We start from the raw sequence: 14,908 nt of genomic DNA, 5'->3' as shown, positions 1-14,908 counted from the left end.
TCACATCTGGAAACCATGCTCACTGTAGTTAGGACATGGACTTGAACCTTGAGGCCAGATCCTACGGCTCAAATCAAGTCACAGTCTGGGCAGCTCTCTCTGGGGCAGAGAGTTAAGAAGCCAGCTTCCAACTTGAGAGTATGATGCCTGGCTCTTCCAGTCTCTTCCAGTCTCTTCCAGGCTCTTTGGCATGTAAGTACACTGAACTAAATCACTTGATATGAAACTCCCCACCACCCCTAAAAGGCTGTGAAAGTCAGATCCTCTTGTTGATGTTGCCATTGTTAAAGGAATGGGAAGACTTCTGGGACATTGTTCTGAAGGCTGAAGGGTCTTTTCTGCATTGCCACTGTCATGGCAGCTCTCTCTCATTCTCACTTTTTTCTTAATCTTCAAATTTACATTTACTAAGACATTCAGTTGTGTCTGTCATTCTACATCCAAGGTTGCTGCTAAAAATAAAATAAAATCATATCCCATGATAGGGATACCAAATCTGAAAACCCCTGTGAGTCCAGCCTATTGTAGAAATAAATGATTGATTTCTTTTTGTATCAAAAATTTTCATGAAAATTACATTCTTCCTTTTCCAGTTTTACCTGTAGAGCTGATACATGTAAAAATTTACATATGATACAGCCTTATCAAAGAAAAGGTGCATTGCAAAGTCTATTAGCAGCTTTCAAAGTGGCATTTGCAGGGTGGGATCACACAGTTAGGTACTCATTCCCAATGTGCAAATGTTGCCATAATTTAACACTGCTTTTGATTCAGCTTCAAAACTTGAACATTTTACAGGATTGAAAAGTACACCCAGGGCCTTTGTCCTTGTTGTAAAGTCCTTTCCACTCTGGTCTCCTTCTAATGTTAAAGTGGACTGCAAAGTGTTCCTTAGAGTTTTAATTTACTTCACAGTCAGCAAAGTACACATCAAGAGAAGTTCCATGTACAACCTGATAATGAAGACTGCATCATAAATTCTGAGAGTCCCAGATGACCTGAATCCTCCCGAAAGCCCTGGTGTTTACCACCCCCTTCTCCAATGCACATATGACATATGTGTGCCTCCATCTTGAAGCCCAAGGCTTCTACACCTTTGATTTCACTGCGGTTCTGTAGAGAACTCCAGGATCGTCTGACAGTTCCAATCAAATGAGGGAAGGGAGCAGAGAAGAGGGCTAGTTGCTGCTCATGCTTTATAACCAGAAAGATCCTGTCCTGGGAAAGGCACCTCTGCCTGCTTCTTCCCATACCACTTCACTTTTTGTGATACTCCGCTCCAGACTCTCAAAAGAACCGTTCCCTTTAAGGCCCCATTGGGTTTATCTCTCCATTTATTGTACTGTTTCTATCTGCTGCTCTTCCCCGACCTTGAGGCCCCATGATTCCTTGAGTCCTCATATCTGAGAAGAATTTAGTGAGCCTCCTTTCTAGACTGACTACTGCTGTTTATTTATTATATTTGACAACTCCCAAGCATTCTGAGCACTTGGAGGAACTAGTTGACACAGGAGATACAAACTGTTGGTCCCAGCATTTCAGGACCATGTTTCTTCTTCTTCTTCTTCTTCTTCTTCTTCTTCTTCTTCTTCTTCTTCTTCTTCTTCTTCTTCTTCTTCTTCTTCTTCTTCTTCTTCTTCTTCTTCTTCTTCTCCTCCTCTCTTCCTCCTCCTCCTCCTCCTCCTCCTCCTCCTCCTCCTTCCTTCTCCTTCCTCCTCCTTCTTTCTTCTTCCTCTTCCTCTTCCTCTTCTTCCTCCTCCTCCTCCTCTTCTTCTTCTTCTTTGTTTTTCTAGACAGAGTTTCTCTGTGTAGCTTTGGAGCCTGTCCTGGAACTCACTCTGTAGCCCAGACTGGCCTCGAACTCACAGAGATCCGCCTGCCTCTGCCTCCTGAGTGCTGGGATTAAAGGCATGCGCCACCACCGCCCGGCAGGACCATGTGTCATACAGCAGAATTCCTGTACTGATAGGAGCCTTTCCTTCAGGCCTAGTCATCTAAGCTACTACTTAAATTTAATGTCAGTAATAGTTTATATTTGGTTATCTTACCAAAGTTCTAGTTCCTTTATCTAATTGATTTTCTCTTCAAGTGACTCAATCTTGTTTCAACAAACAAGCTGTAAATTCCTCTAAATACAGTGTTGGGTGTCTATTCTCAATGTCATGGTGTAGGCTAAATAAGCAACTTGTGAGTGGTAGGTGTCTAATCAAGAATGGCCCTTGAGTTACTCACAAACAGTATAGAACCCCAAATAAAATTCCTGTCCTCTGATCCCAGTTTAAGGTAGATGGAGTCTTTAACTCTATGGGGGCTTCTCTCCTTTTGTTTCCTTTTAAGTAAGAGGCTGTGACTTCCCTGTTATGGAATAATTTTTTAATTAATTAATTTTTATTTCATGTGCATTCATGTTTTGCCTGCATCAAGTTGTTGGATCCCCTAAAACTGGAGTTACAGACAGTTATGCATTGCCACGTGGGTGATAGGAATTGAACCTGGGTCCTCTGGAAGAGCAGCCAGTGCTCTTAACAACTGAGCCATCTCTCCAGCCCTGGAATAATCTTTTTGTACACTGTGAAGATATGCCTTTGCCAATGTGCCTTCTGATTGGTTTAATAAAAGAGCTGACTGGCCAGTAGCTAGGCAGGAGGTATAGGCAGGGCAGCAAGACACAAAAGATATTGGGAAGAGAAAGGACAGAGTCTGAGGAGTCAAGAGCAGACACAGAGAGAAGCAAGATGAATGTACTGTGTTGAAAGAAGGTACCACCATGTTGCAGAGGGTAGATAAAAAATATGGCTTAATTTAAAGTGTAAGAGTTAGCTAGTAACAAGCCTGAGCTATGGGCCAAGCATTTATAATTAATATTAAGTTTCTATGAGTTTATTTGGGAGCAGCAGCTGGGAAATAGAGAAACTCTGCCTAAGCTCCCCCAGGACTCTCCCCCACATACTTAATATACCATTTGTAAGAACTTGTATTGATGGCAAAATAGATAGGTAAAAGTCTGAGTAGATTTATACTCACTGGTGCCACCCCAGCCCCTAAGTGTTCTTCCTCCCTGCTGGGTCCGCCCCCAACACTGACTGCCCTCCTGGTTTGGTCACTAGAGACACTGTAACAAAGTACCACACACAAGCTGTTTTAGCAACAGACATTGTCCTACAGTTCTGGAGAATACTTAGAAGCTCAACATCCAAGCACTGGCTGGGCCATACCCCCCGGTCCTGTTCTAGAACTCTCCATAGTGTCTACCAGTTTGTTGGCTTGTGTATTCATTGCTCAATCCTTTTTCAGGTTCATGTGCTGTCCTAGTCTATACTACCCCTTAAAGTACTGTATTTTAATATTTTTAAATTATGTATATGGTGTGAGGGGTCTGGAGATGGGTAGACAGGTTTGTGCATATGAAAGCAGTGCCTGCTGTGGCCAGGAGAAGAAGGCTTCAGAACCCCTTGAGCTGGAGTTACAGGCAATTCTGAGCTACTCGAAGTGGGTGCTGGGACTTGAACTCAGGTCCTCTAGAAGAGCAGCAGGTGCTCTAACCTGCTGAGCCTTCTCTCCAGTTCCATACTTCCCCTTTTTAATAATCACCAGTTATGTTGGCTTGGGGGCCTACTTTACTCCAAGATGACCCCCTTTTAACTGATTATATCTGCAACAACCTTATTTCCAAATATAATTAAGTTGTGAGGTACTGGAGTTTGGGACTTCAAGTTTTAGAGAGACAAAGGACAGCCCATGATGCCATCTCCCAATTAGAACTGAACAGTTCATACAAAAGGAGGCATCCAGGATTCACTCTGGCTCATAAACATTCTGATTCGCCAGTATGCATGATGTAGCTTTCGGTCAGTATTCTATCATCTTGTTACCAACAAGTTAATTCAGTGACTCTACACTGACTACTTCACAACGGCATGTAGAAATCCTTTTGTTCCATAGTTGGATAATACCAGCAATGTCACATCTGAGCATGTTAGAGGCTCTGAGCCAGAGGCATGCTCAAAATTCTACTTTAATATTTTACTAGCTAATGAGTCACAGAATACCAAAGGGGTCTCACTATCATCCTTCCCAGGCCATCGGTAGCTAACTGTGGTATGTTGGAGGCCTCTGAACCCTTGTTTTGTTGTTGTGAGCTAAAGTAGATTGGCCTCACTAGGGTATGTAGACCCATCTTTTGTGGCCTTTCTCTAAGACCAGTACCCTGGATCCCACACCACTCTGTTTTTAACTCAACCATTGATGTTTAATTCAAACAGAGCTATGGAGAGTCTGTGGGAGACCAGCTCTGACCTGCTGTCACCTTTTGAAGGGCTCTTGGGTGGAGGAGAGAGGAATGAGGGAATATTAGGTAGAAAGATAGAAAAAGATGATAAGAAAGACAGAGATACAGGATAGCTTCAGGAGGGCCTTGGGTCAATACCCAGCCATTCCCTAGAGCTTTATTCAAAAGGGCTTTTTTACAATATGCCAAGGGGAAAGGCAAAAGACCTCCCCCTTGCAAGATCAAAGCACACTGTACAGGCAAGTGTAGACCCTGCAAACACTCGGTAAACATGCCCTGGCAAAATCATCTCATTATGCAGGCCTGCTGGGTATTCTCTGACCCTGAGTAAGTTCTCACTATATAGTCTCTGTGAGCCTCCACAGAGCTAGTTTTCTTGATTTCTTTCTTTCTGGTTAAGAAGATACATCCTTTCAAAGGAAGGACTCCGTGCACAGAACCCCGAAAAGGAGCTATAGCTTCAGAAGGAGAAGAAATATGGTAAAGGAGACCTTGGATTGTAAACATCTGAATGGCTGTCTCGGGCCTGTGCCTTGGCACACCAACAGCCTGATGTTTTGATGAATGCTCTTGATCTCTTACTACTTCCTCTGTGCTGAAATCTTTAGTAAAGCTTCCATTTCTGTAACGTAGGAGTGGGAGGAGCAAGAGGAAGAGACTAGGAAGTAGCAGAGCCGAAAGCTTCCACAATATTCAGCAGCACTGTAAGACCTACCCACTGCCTCTTGGGTTTTGTTCATACATCAAGAATGGGTCCCTCCCCTTATGGATGAGGGTAGTGGCCAATGCTAAATGATTTCCAGGGTCCAGTGACTCAAGGCTAATGATATTCCAGAGTGTTCCAGGAGTAACAACAATGGACATCAAAGAGTGATCCTGTTCTCCTTTTTCAAACACGAGGCCCTGGTCCTGTTTCAAGGATAACTACCCCAGCACTTTCTTCTTCGGAGGGAAGGAGAGTACTCAGCCTTTGACAGGTGAGCCAGCTCCATAATGTGTGTGCAAAGCAATTGTAGTGCTGGGAGTGACATCTGAACACAGGCCTCATTGCCAAAGGCTCTGTGAGTGTGTTACACCAGTCTGGTAACGATCTACTGGTAAACTGCCGCACTTGCTCTAATAGATTCACTTAACTTTCCTTCTGGCTCAGTGCCACTCTGCCCCCAAAGCTCTATTCATAAAGCCACATCTGAAAGTGTTCTGGTAGGTGTTCAGAGGCCGGATGCTCGACTGCACAAATGTTTCCATAGCAGGCACCAGATGCCAGATGAGGGTTAAAGACTTCGAACCATTCCTTGCTCCGTCCCTTATGAGAAAAAATACAAACACACTTAACAGTCCCAGCATTGTGAGTTGGGGACAAAATGACCTGAGGACTCCCCTCCACTTTGAGTTTCTTGGTCTGAGTGAAAGGCAACAGATAAATCCACGTGCTTTAAAGATCAGGGGACGTGGCAAGATGCAAGACCAATCTAGATTTTTCCCTTTGAAGGGGGAGGGTTGGCTGAACAGATGCTGTCCACACAGCAGAAGTCCCTGAGGTCCTAGCCCCACTACAAGGTTTGGATATGACTGCTTGCTTTGTTCGGTGGGAACTTTTGTTCTTACTTAAGAAACCTTTAGTCTGGATTTTGCAGAGTGGACTCTTAGGAAGGAGTTAGAGGAAGCCTTACTAGACAATGTAATCATGTTGTGTGACACTATTCATGGGGAGACATGAATAAAGGTCTACTCACCCCTGAAGGGGAACCAATGACAAACCAAAGTATGAAAACTACTGAAGGAAGTCCAATTTAGTGAATCAATGAGTTTTATTGGGGTTATTTACAGAAATGTGGGTGAGGAGCTGTAGGACTCAAATAGACAGCTGCATCACCAAATCCCACCCCAGCATTGGTGACAGCTCACAAAAACTAGGAACCTGGAGCACACTGTACAGCCTGCAGGCAGCTCAAATGGCCAGAGAGTGCCTTTGGCAGGTGGCTCAGTTGACCTGAGCTTCTTCCAGGCAACTGGCCTGCTCTCTGCTTCTTTCAGCTAGCTTGGCTGACCTCTCTTGCTTCCAGGTGGCTTGGCCGGGTCTGAACCAGCCAAGTGCAGAGTCCTTCAGCAAATCCGGGAGACATGTGGTCCTTGGAGTCCAATGTTCTTGTTGTGGGATTGGCCATGACAGTGCAGCCAGAAGAGTACAATGGGCACCACAAGGGAATTCAAGGTTGGGAAGAGCTGGGACTGAGGCCCATGTTCTATATACAGCTGAAAATCTGCTTTGGGGCCCTGAGACTCTTTCTTCAAATGTCACATGTAGAGGCTCTTTTTGTTGTTTGTTTTTTGCTCTTTTTGGGGGTCTGCTACCCAGCTCCCAAATAAATCACACACAGAAGCTTATTCTTACTTATAAATGCCCGGCCTTAGCTTGGCTTGTTTCTTGTCAGTTTTTGTTAACTTTAAATTAACCTGTCTGTCTTTTGCCTCTGGGCTTTTCCTGTTCTTTTGCTTCTGTAAATTTTACTCTTACTCTGTGGCTTGCTTTATAGCTAGGTGGCTGGCCCCTGGAGTCTTCCTCCTTCTCTGGCTACTTTTTCTTTTATATATTCTCCCTGCCTGCAGCCCTGCCTATCCTTTCTCCTGCCTTGCTATTGGCCATTTAGTTCTTTATTAGACCATCAGTTGTGTTAGACAGGCACAGTATCATGGCTTCATAGAGTTAAACAAATTAATATAACACAAACAAAAGTAACACACCTTAAAACAATATCCTACAACAGGACTCTACTTCTAGGTGTGGCAAAAATCTCAGTCTGGGCTACAGGGGAAAGAATATAGAAACCTGACTTGTCCACAGTCAAAGAATCCTGCTTTGATGTGACATATATTATGTATCATTCTATATGCTCATTTTGACTTTGAGTTGGAAAGGACTGAGACTTTTCTTTCTTTCTTTCTTTTTTTTTTTTTTTTTTTTTTTTTTTTTTTTTTTTTTTTTTTTTTTTTTTTTTTTTTTTGAGACAGGGTTTCTCTGTGTAGCTTTGCACCTTTCCTGGAACTCACTTGGTAGCCCAGGCTGGCCTCGAACTCACAGAGATCCGCCTGCCTCTGCCTCCTGAGTGCTGGGATTAAAGGCGTGTGCCACCACTGCCCAGCGAGACTTTTCTTATTTGTCACAAACATCTCAAAATAAAAACAGAATTTTGTTAGCTTGAAAATAAACTAAATTATTCCTTAAATTATTGAAATGTAAATACATTCTACTATTAGTAAGGGAAGTAGAGAATATAATCTAAGTAAGTATGTATGAAATCCAACCGAGTAGACATTCCCTTGGATAAAAGCTAAAACTATATGAATCTTTGTATTGATCATTTTTCTCATTTCTGTGACAGAATGCATAAAAGAAGCTCCTGAAGAGAATAATTTACTCTGGTTTACAGTTCAAAGGTAACAATAACATGGTAACATAGTGCCTAACAGGAAGCAAAGAGACCTTGGACCAGAAGCCAGGTTGGACTACGACTCTCAAGACCTGCCCTAGTCACTTACTTTCTCAGCTAGGCACTACTTCCTAAAGGCTCACAATTTGCTACTCCCACACCAAAAAAAAAAAAAAAAAAAAAAAAAAAAAAAAAAAAAAAAAAAAGTACCATAAGCTGGAGATCAACTGTTTAAACACATGACCCTGTGGGGAAATGTTTCACATTCAAACTTTAACAGCTCTAATTAAAGACATTATAATTAAAATTAAATTAGTTGTAGAAATAACAAAAAAACACATGATGGACTTTACCTGTGACCTCAGGAGCCACAGAAGAGGACAACATAGGTGAGCGTGAAACCACTGTCCCATTGACAAGTTCCATGATGGTTGGTGTTAGCATTCAGACTCACTTCTCAGAATCCTGGCCAATAAACAGATAATACCCTGGCCCACCTAGCGTCCTGAGGATCATCTTACATAAAGCCCACTTTAAGAGAAAACTCCTCCTCCCTGCCTCTCTTTTCTCTCTATTCCCACGAAGTGTGCGCCTCTTCTCTCTCTCTCTCTCTCTCTCTCTCTCTCTCTCTCTCCTCTCCTCTCTCTCTCTCTCCCTCTGTCCCTCCCTCCCTCCCTCCATTCCCAATAAACTTTGCACGTGGACATGCGTCTGCACGGTGGGAGTAACTTTCTGCTGAGTCCCCTTGGTCACCACCAGCATGGCGTGTCTCCTCGGCTGAAACCCGCCAAGGCCAGTCACACACCATTTCACAACAGTTAGTATATCTTAAGTGAAACTCTTATCTCCATCAAATGCTACTTCCAGTGAGCATGGACCGCACGACTTGATGAAGTACTGCTTGACAAAGTTCCAGCATTTTGACTTTGCAGACCACAGTTCTTCAGCACCTTTTACTCTCATTTTTAATGATTCTCACATGTGTTATGGGAGTTCCCTCATGCCTTGTCTTTGGGGAATTTTGTGTGGGCTTCAGTGGAGGCTGTGGATATATACACCAGCAGCCTCTTCGAACAAAGTAATTCTTTGAGGAAAATCCCTACCACTGTGGACCATAAAGCATGATAACTCTACCTACTCCCTCACAAGTTAGCACCATGTTGCTAGAAAATTTAGATAAGCAACGTATGCTTGATAAATACGGTCTATTTGATAATCAGTATTTATAAATTCTACTCAGGTAGGAGGCACTGGTCTTCACAGTAGTGCTGTGGGATGTTCTGTGTGGCAAATATGTTTGCTCTGATTGGTCAATAAATAAAACACTGATTGGCCAGTGGCTAGGCAGGAAGTATAGGTGGGACTAACAGAGAGGAGAAAAGAAAGAACAGGAAGGCAGAAGGAGTCACTGCCAACCGCCTGCCAGGATAAGCATCATGTGAAGATGCCGGTAAGCCACGAGCCGCGTGGCAAGGTATAGATTTATGGAAATGGATTAATTTAAGCTATAGAAACAGTTAGCAAGAAGCCTGCCACGGCCATACAGTTTGTAAGCAATGTAAGTCTCTGTGTTTAGCTTGGTTGGGTGTAAGCGGCTGTGGGACTGGTGGGTGACAAAGATTTGTCCTGACTGTGGGCAAGGCAGGAAAACTTTAGCTACACAGTAGTATTTGTCTAGCTTCCTCTTGCTCACTTTAAGCTTTAGCTATTTGAATAAACTAAGCTATACAAAGAAAACTGCAACATTCTATAAATGGAGTATCTGGTCTCCTGAGAAACTCCTTTCCCCAAGGTCAGGCATTTAGAAAAAAGCCCCCATTTCCCAGTGGCTTGGAGGAACAACTTGTGGCCCTTCGTTAACTTGTGACTGTGATGCCTACTAACTTGTCAAGGTCAATGCTAGCTTCCTCAACTCCCATCACAAACCACACCCCAGTTAACAAGCCCGCTTTCTCCCATTCTATTTAATCCTTTGTGTAATTACAGAGTATAAAAGGTGTAGCCGTTTTTTCAGTGAAGCAGCAGCCATCCTGGTGGCGTCAGTCTCCTTCCCTCGCTGACTCCACACCTCCCCTTTGGGACTGAGCCCTGCTGGAGCTGGACTCCAGCACCTAGCCTCTTCCTGAAAGTGTCCCCACAGGTCATTAGCCTCTCCTCTTTCTCTACCTCCACCCTGTTTTTCCAGACGACCACTTATTAGTCCTTGCCAATTTCTTAACTGTTATTGCTCCTTGAGGGCCTTTCATAATAAGGAGTAGGCCAAGTGAGCAGTTTAAGTCATATGAGTTTGAATTTTCCAGGTTGTAGACTTAAGCCATTTAGTGATTACTCTCATCCAAATGGCACTTCTTTCCTTCATTGGAGAGCAGAGACTCCAGAGGGCTGGTGATGGTCCAGCAGCTAAAGGTATCTGCCGCCAAGCCTGTCAATGGAGTTCAATCCCCATATACCCGCACAGTAGAAGGAGTGTAGTTTAATTTTCTTTTTGAGTGCCATTAATTATCAGCTTCCCTTAGATTTGTGTCATAACTGAAAGCTGAGAGAAGGAAGTTCCAGAAGAAAATTGTGATATTGATCCACAAATATAAATATCTTGGAATAAAAAAGAACAGTGTTACAAAGCATTTGAAGCTCCCCAAAAGGCAGTTTGGATGGGTGGCTAGACATCTAGAGGGGTATGGACCAAGCTGTGTGTTAGCATTCAGACCCACTTCTTGGAGTACCGGCCAATAAGCAGGTAATACCCTCAGGATCCTGACGATGTCATTCTATGTAAAGCCCCCTTTAAGAGGGAAAAAACCCTTCCCCCCCTCCTCTCTCTCTCTCTCTCTCTCTCTCTCTCCCCCCCCACAAGGTCACACCTCCATGCTTCTTCTTTCTCTCTTTCTTCTTCTTCTTCTTCTTCTTCTTCTTCTTCTTCTTCTTCTTCTTCTTCTTCTTCTTCTTCTTCTTCTTCTTCTTCTTCTTCTTCTTCTTCTCCTTCTCCTTCTCCTTCTCCTTCTCCTTCTCCTTCTCCTTCTCCTTCTCCTTCTCCTTCTCCTTCTTCTCCTCCTCCTCCTCCTCCTCCTCCTCCTCCTCCCCCTCCTCCCCTCCCTTCCCTTCTCCCTTCCCCCTTTATGAATAAAACTTTTCACGTGAGTGACACCTGCTTGACACCTTTCCTGAGGCTTCCACCTGCCGTGACCTCCACACCCACCATGCCTGCATGGCATGTCTCCCTCACCCACTGTGGGGCTCCTGGGCTCCAGCCCACCAAGTTCTCTCTTGCGCTGTTTTACACTGTCTGGTTGGGTTCGTGTTATGGATCTTCCTAGTATTTCAAACACTTGATAAATTAGTGAAAGAGAACATGTACATTTGAAATCACTCTGAGAAGTATCAGGCAGAGCTGACAGGCAGGATAGTAAGTTTGAGTTAGCTGAAGTGGGTCGGGAGTGCAGACATTGTTAAGAGCCAGCCAGGACCACAGACAGAATTCCTGTGGGGTCAGGGACTTGGAGTAACGGCAACATGTCGTGAATGAACTGCCATCCAGCCTTCTAAGGAAAATGAAAACTTTTCTTCTGCTCTGAAGTTGGGTGGAATTGGCAGCCCCTTGGATCTGGTCCCAAAGTAGTTTTTCTGCCAATTTTCAAACAAACCACAGTTCACGCGGGCTGACTGTGAGAAGGGCATTCTCATATTCCTTGTTACCTGGTCACTTCACTCATTCACATGGATTCTTCAGTGACAGCAGAGTCCACATGTGTGACAGCTGGTGCAGTATTTAAGCCAGCATCCTTTCCCTGGCTTCCTTCTCTGTCGTTATACTGCCCTTTCCTGCGGACCCAGCAGATTGCCTTGGCATAGTCTTGGACCCATTCTCCACTTCATCCCCCATTACAACAAGGTAACACATTCTGTTGATTTAACAGACAACAACAACAACAACAACAAAAACAACTTTATTTAGATAAACCTACTTAAGACATACAATTTTAGGAACTGGGAAGATGGCTCAGTGGTTAAGCATGCTGATTGTTCTTCCAGAGGACCTGAGTTCAATTCCTAGCACTCATGTTGGGCAGTTCACAACTATCTGTAACTTGAGCTCCAGGGGATCTGACACTCTCTTCTGGCCTCCCTGGGTATTTGCACATGTGTCCATACTCCCACCCTTGCGCACGCGCGTGCGCGTGCGCTTTTGTGTGTGTGTGTGTGTGTGTGTGTATACATATACTTTTTTATCATCTTGAGAATACATTCTGTACCCTTTAGTTCCATATTCTATCACCCCCTACTCTACTCATACCTAAGAACTACTGCTCTATGTTCTGGCTCTCTGTATTTGGCTATTATGGATTTTCATGTGAATATAATTATGCAATATGTGGCCTTTTGTGACTGGTTTCTTATCTGGATGTTTTCAAGATTCCTCCTTGTTGTAACATGTAACAATACTTTATTCCTCTTTATGGCCAAGTAATATTTCATGATATGGATATATCACATTTAAAAAAATACATACACCCAATTGATGGACCTTTGATAATTTTATATAAATAATGTTTTCTAATTCATAATGTTATATAAACATTGACTTATTTTAATTTTTCTTGTACATGTAGCTAGGTCATATGACAATTGAGAGTCTAATCATTTCAGGAATGCTAGACCATTTTCTAAAGAAGCAGCATGACTCTGCTTGACTCAGGGCTTCAAGTTCCCCACATCTTCTCCAACACTTGTGGTTGTCTGACATTCTGATTTTTACCTTACTCGAGTGTGAGGCACTATTTTCCTCTAACACATACTACTTCCCTTACCTAGACATTTTGCTCTTTCCCAGTGTGAATGTTAGCATTCTGAACTGCCCCTTGGGGACCCACCAAGCATCCTGATGTCATCTTACATGAAGTCCCCCTTAAGAAAAAACCCTTCCTTCTTCTTCCTTCTTCTTCCTTCTTCTTCCTCCCTTTCTCACCATGAGGTAGTGCACACCTCCGCTTTCCCTCTTTTCCTCTCTTTCTCTTCCCCCTTCTCTCTATCCCCTCCCCCTTTAATAATAAAACTTTCCACATGGATGCCATGTCTGCATTGTTGCTGTTTGTTTTTTGCTCTTTACTCTTTTGGGGGGCTCGCCACCCAGCCCCCAAATAAATCAAACATGGAGGCTTATTCTTACTTCTGAATGCCTGGCTTTAGCTTGGCTTGTTTCTTGCCAGCTTTTTTTAACTTTATTTTTTTTTTGTTGTGCACCACAGAAACTTATTTATTCACTTTACATTTACACAAGAATGCTATAATAAAATATCTGTACACTACTTCTGCTACAAATATAGATAATATTTAAAGTGACTTTATATATTCTAATGTAGGAGTTTCACGCTCTAAAATGGGACTGAACACATGATAATTCCTCACCAGTTGTCTCAGTAAACAGCTTCATCTGTTCCCCTTAGTCTTAAACTATTGTATTATAAGATGTTAATACACGGCAGTGAAGTGAAGTGATGTTAACCCCCTTAATTTTTCTGTAAATTTATTAATGGCATACAATCAAAATAATTACTAACACACTGCCTTTTTCTTTGTCATTAAGATTAATACTAATGGAAAAACAACAAGCATGCCACACTAACATATTTTCAATCTGTTAAGTCAGTGCTAGAAGGTTCTGGCTTCTTCCTGTGTCTTCCATGGCTAGATGGTTGTTTTCCAGAAGAACTGCTGTCAACACAGGGTAGCATCATTATTGTACTTATAATGACATGAAATTATAGCAGGTCAAAAATTGAAAATGAATACCAAGATACACATAGACACGATTTCTTTTTAAAGCTTAGTAAACAATGTTAGCAGAAAAAAAATATATTTTAGAGATAAGATGATCCAATATGTTACAATGTTCACAATTTTAAAATAGTAGACTAGTCAAGATTATTGTGAACATTTTTTTTGGGGGGGGGGGAGTCTGCCAGATTGGGGCACTTTTCTAAAAACTCAAGATTGTCTTCTTTTTTGGGGGGGAAATTTTACTTTTTTATCCTAATTTTCTGAAGCTATTTCTCTTGGCTACCTTTGAGTTCTTTTGTTTCCATATTACCAAGATGAGCTTTTTTTAACTTTAAATCATCCCATTTACCTTTTGCCTCTGGGCTTTTCCTGTTCTTTTACTTCTGTAAATCTTACTCTTACTCCGTGGCTTGCTTTATAGCTGGGTGGCTGGGTGGAGGCCCCCCAAAAGAGTAAAGAGCAAAAAACAAACAACAACAATTTGGCATACCAACTTGGGGCTTGATTATCCATCTAGAGCCTGAGAAAGCTGAACAACAACAACAACAACAAAAAGGGATATGGCTCCTTGAAGAGTTTTGGCCAGACAGCTAAGATAAGGAAAGCTGGCAAGAAACAAGCCAAGCTAAGGCCGGACATTCATAAGTAAGAATAAGCCTTCATGTGTGATTTATTTGAGAGCTGGGTGGTGGGCCTCCTAAAGGAGCCAAAAAACAAACAAACAAACAAACAACCCCCCCCCAAAGCAACAACACTTCATGACTTGAGTAACTTTCCACTGTTCCCTGCTGCCGCATGCCTCATCCACCACAAGATACCTGGGCCCAAACCCACCAAGGCCTCTCACACGCACTGTTTAACAACAATAAGTGCCCCAGTCTAGTACTTCACCACATATAGAACTTTGGGTCCTAGCTGTTAGAATTCCTAGCCACTCCCCCAAGTACATGACCCCACACGTGCTGTCCAGTAGCCGGGCAAGATGCTTAGTCATCCCAGGGCCTTCCAACCTATGTAATCCATGTGCTGTGTGATCAGGTAATCTTGGCGCAGTGTGGTCACGTAATCTATGTGCATGTGTGGCATTGCTACTTAAGCCCATATGCACATGTGCAGTAGAGAACCTATAAAAGCAGGTTCTACCTATTCCTCCCCTCTCTTCATGCACAGTCATTCCTTAGGCCCATGCACACCCCTTCTGTTCCCTCCCCTTAATAAACTCTTATGGTGGGTTTTGTTGTACGTTGAGGCTTTTCTCGAATGGTAAACAGTGCTGCTTAACGAATAACTTTGTGCCACTTAATAAATAACACGAACCTGCTTTTTATTTCCAAGCCTCTCATTTTCTGCTGCTCCCCATGGACTAAGATTGTAACCTAGGAAGAATGCCATGGCTTCTAGAGGAAATCAGATG

This window comes from Peromyscus leucopus, chromosome 19, assembly GCF_004664715.2.
Source record: "Peromyscus leucopus breed LL Stock chromosome 19, UCI_PerLeu_2.1, whole genome shotgun sequence".
Lineage (NCBI taxonomy): Eukaryota > Metazoa > Chordata > Mammalia > Rodentia > Cricetidae > Peromyscus > Peromyscus leucopus.
The sequence above is the reverse complement of the archived record's forward strand: the minus strand, read 5'-3'. Positions refer to the sequence as shown.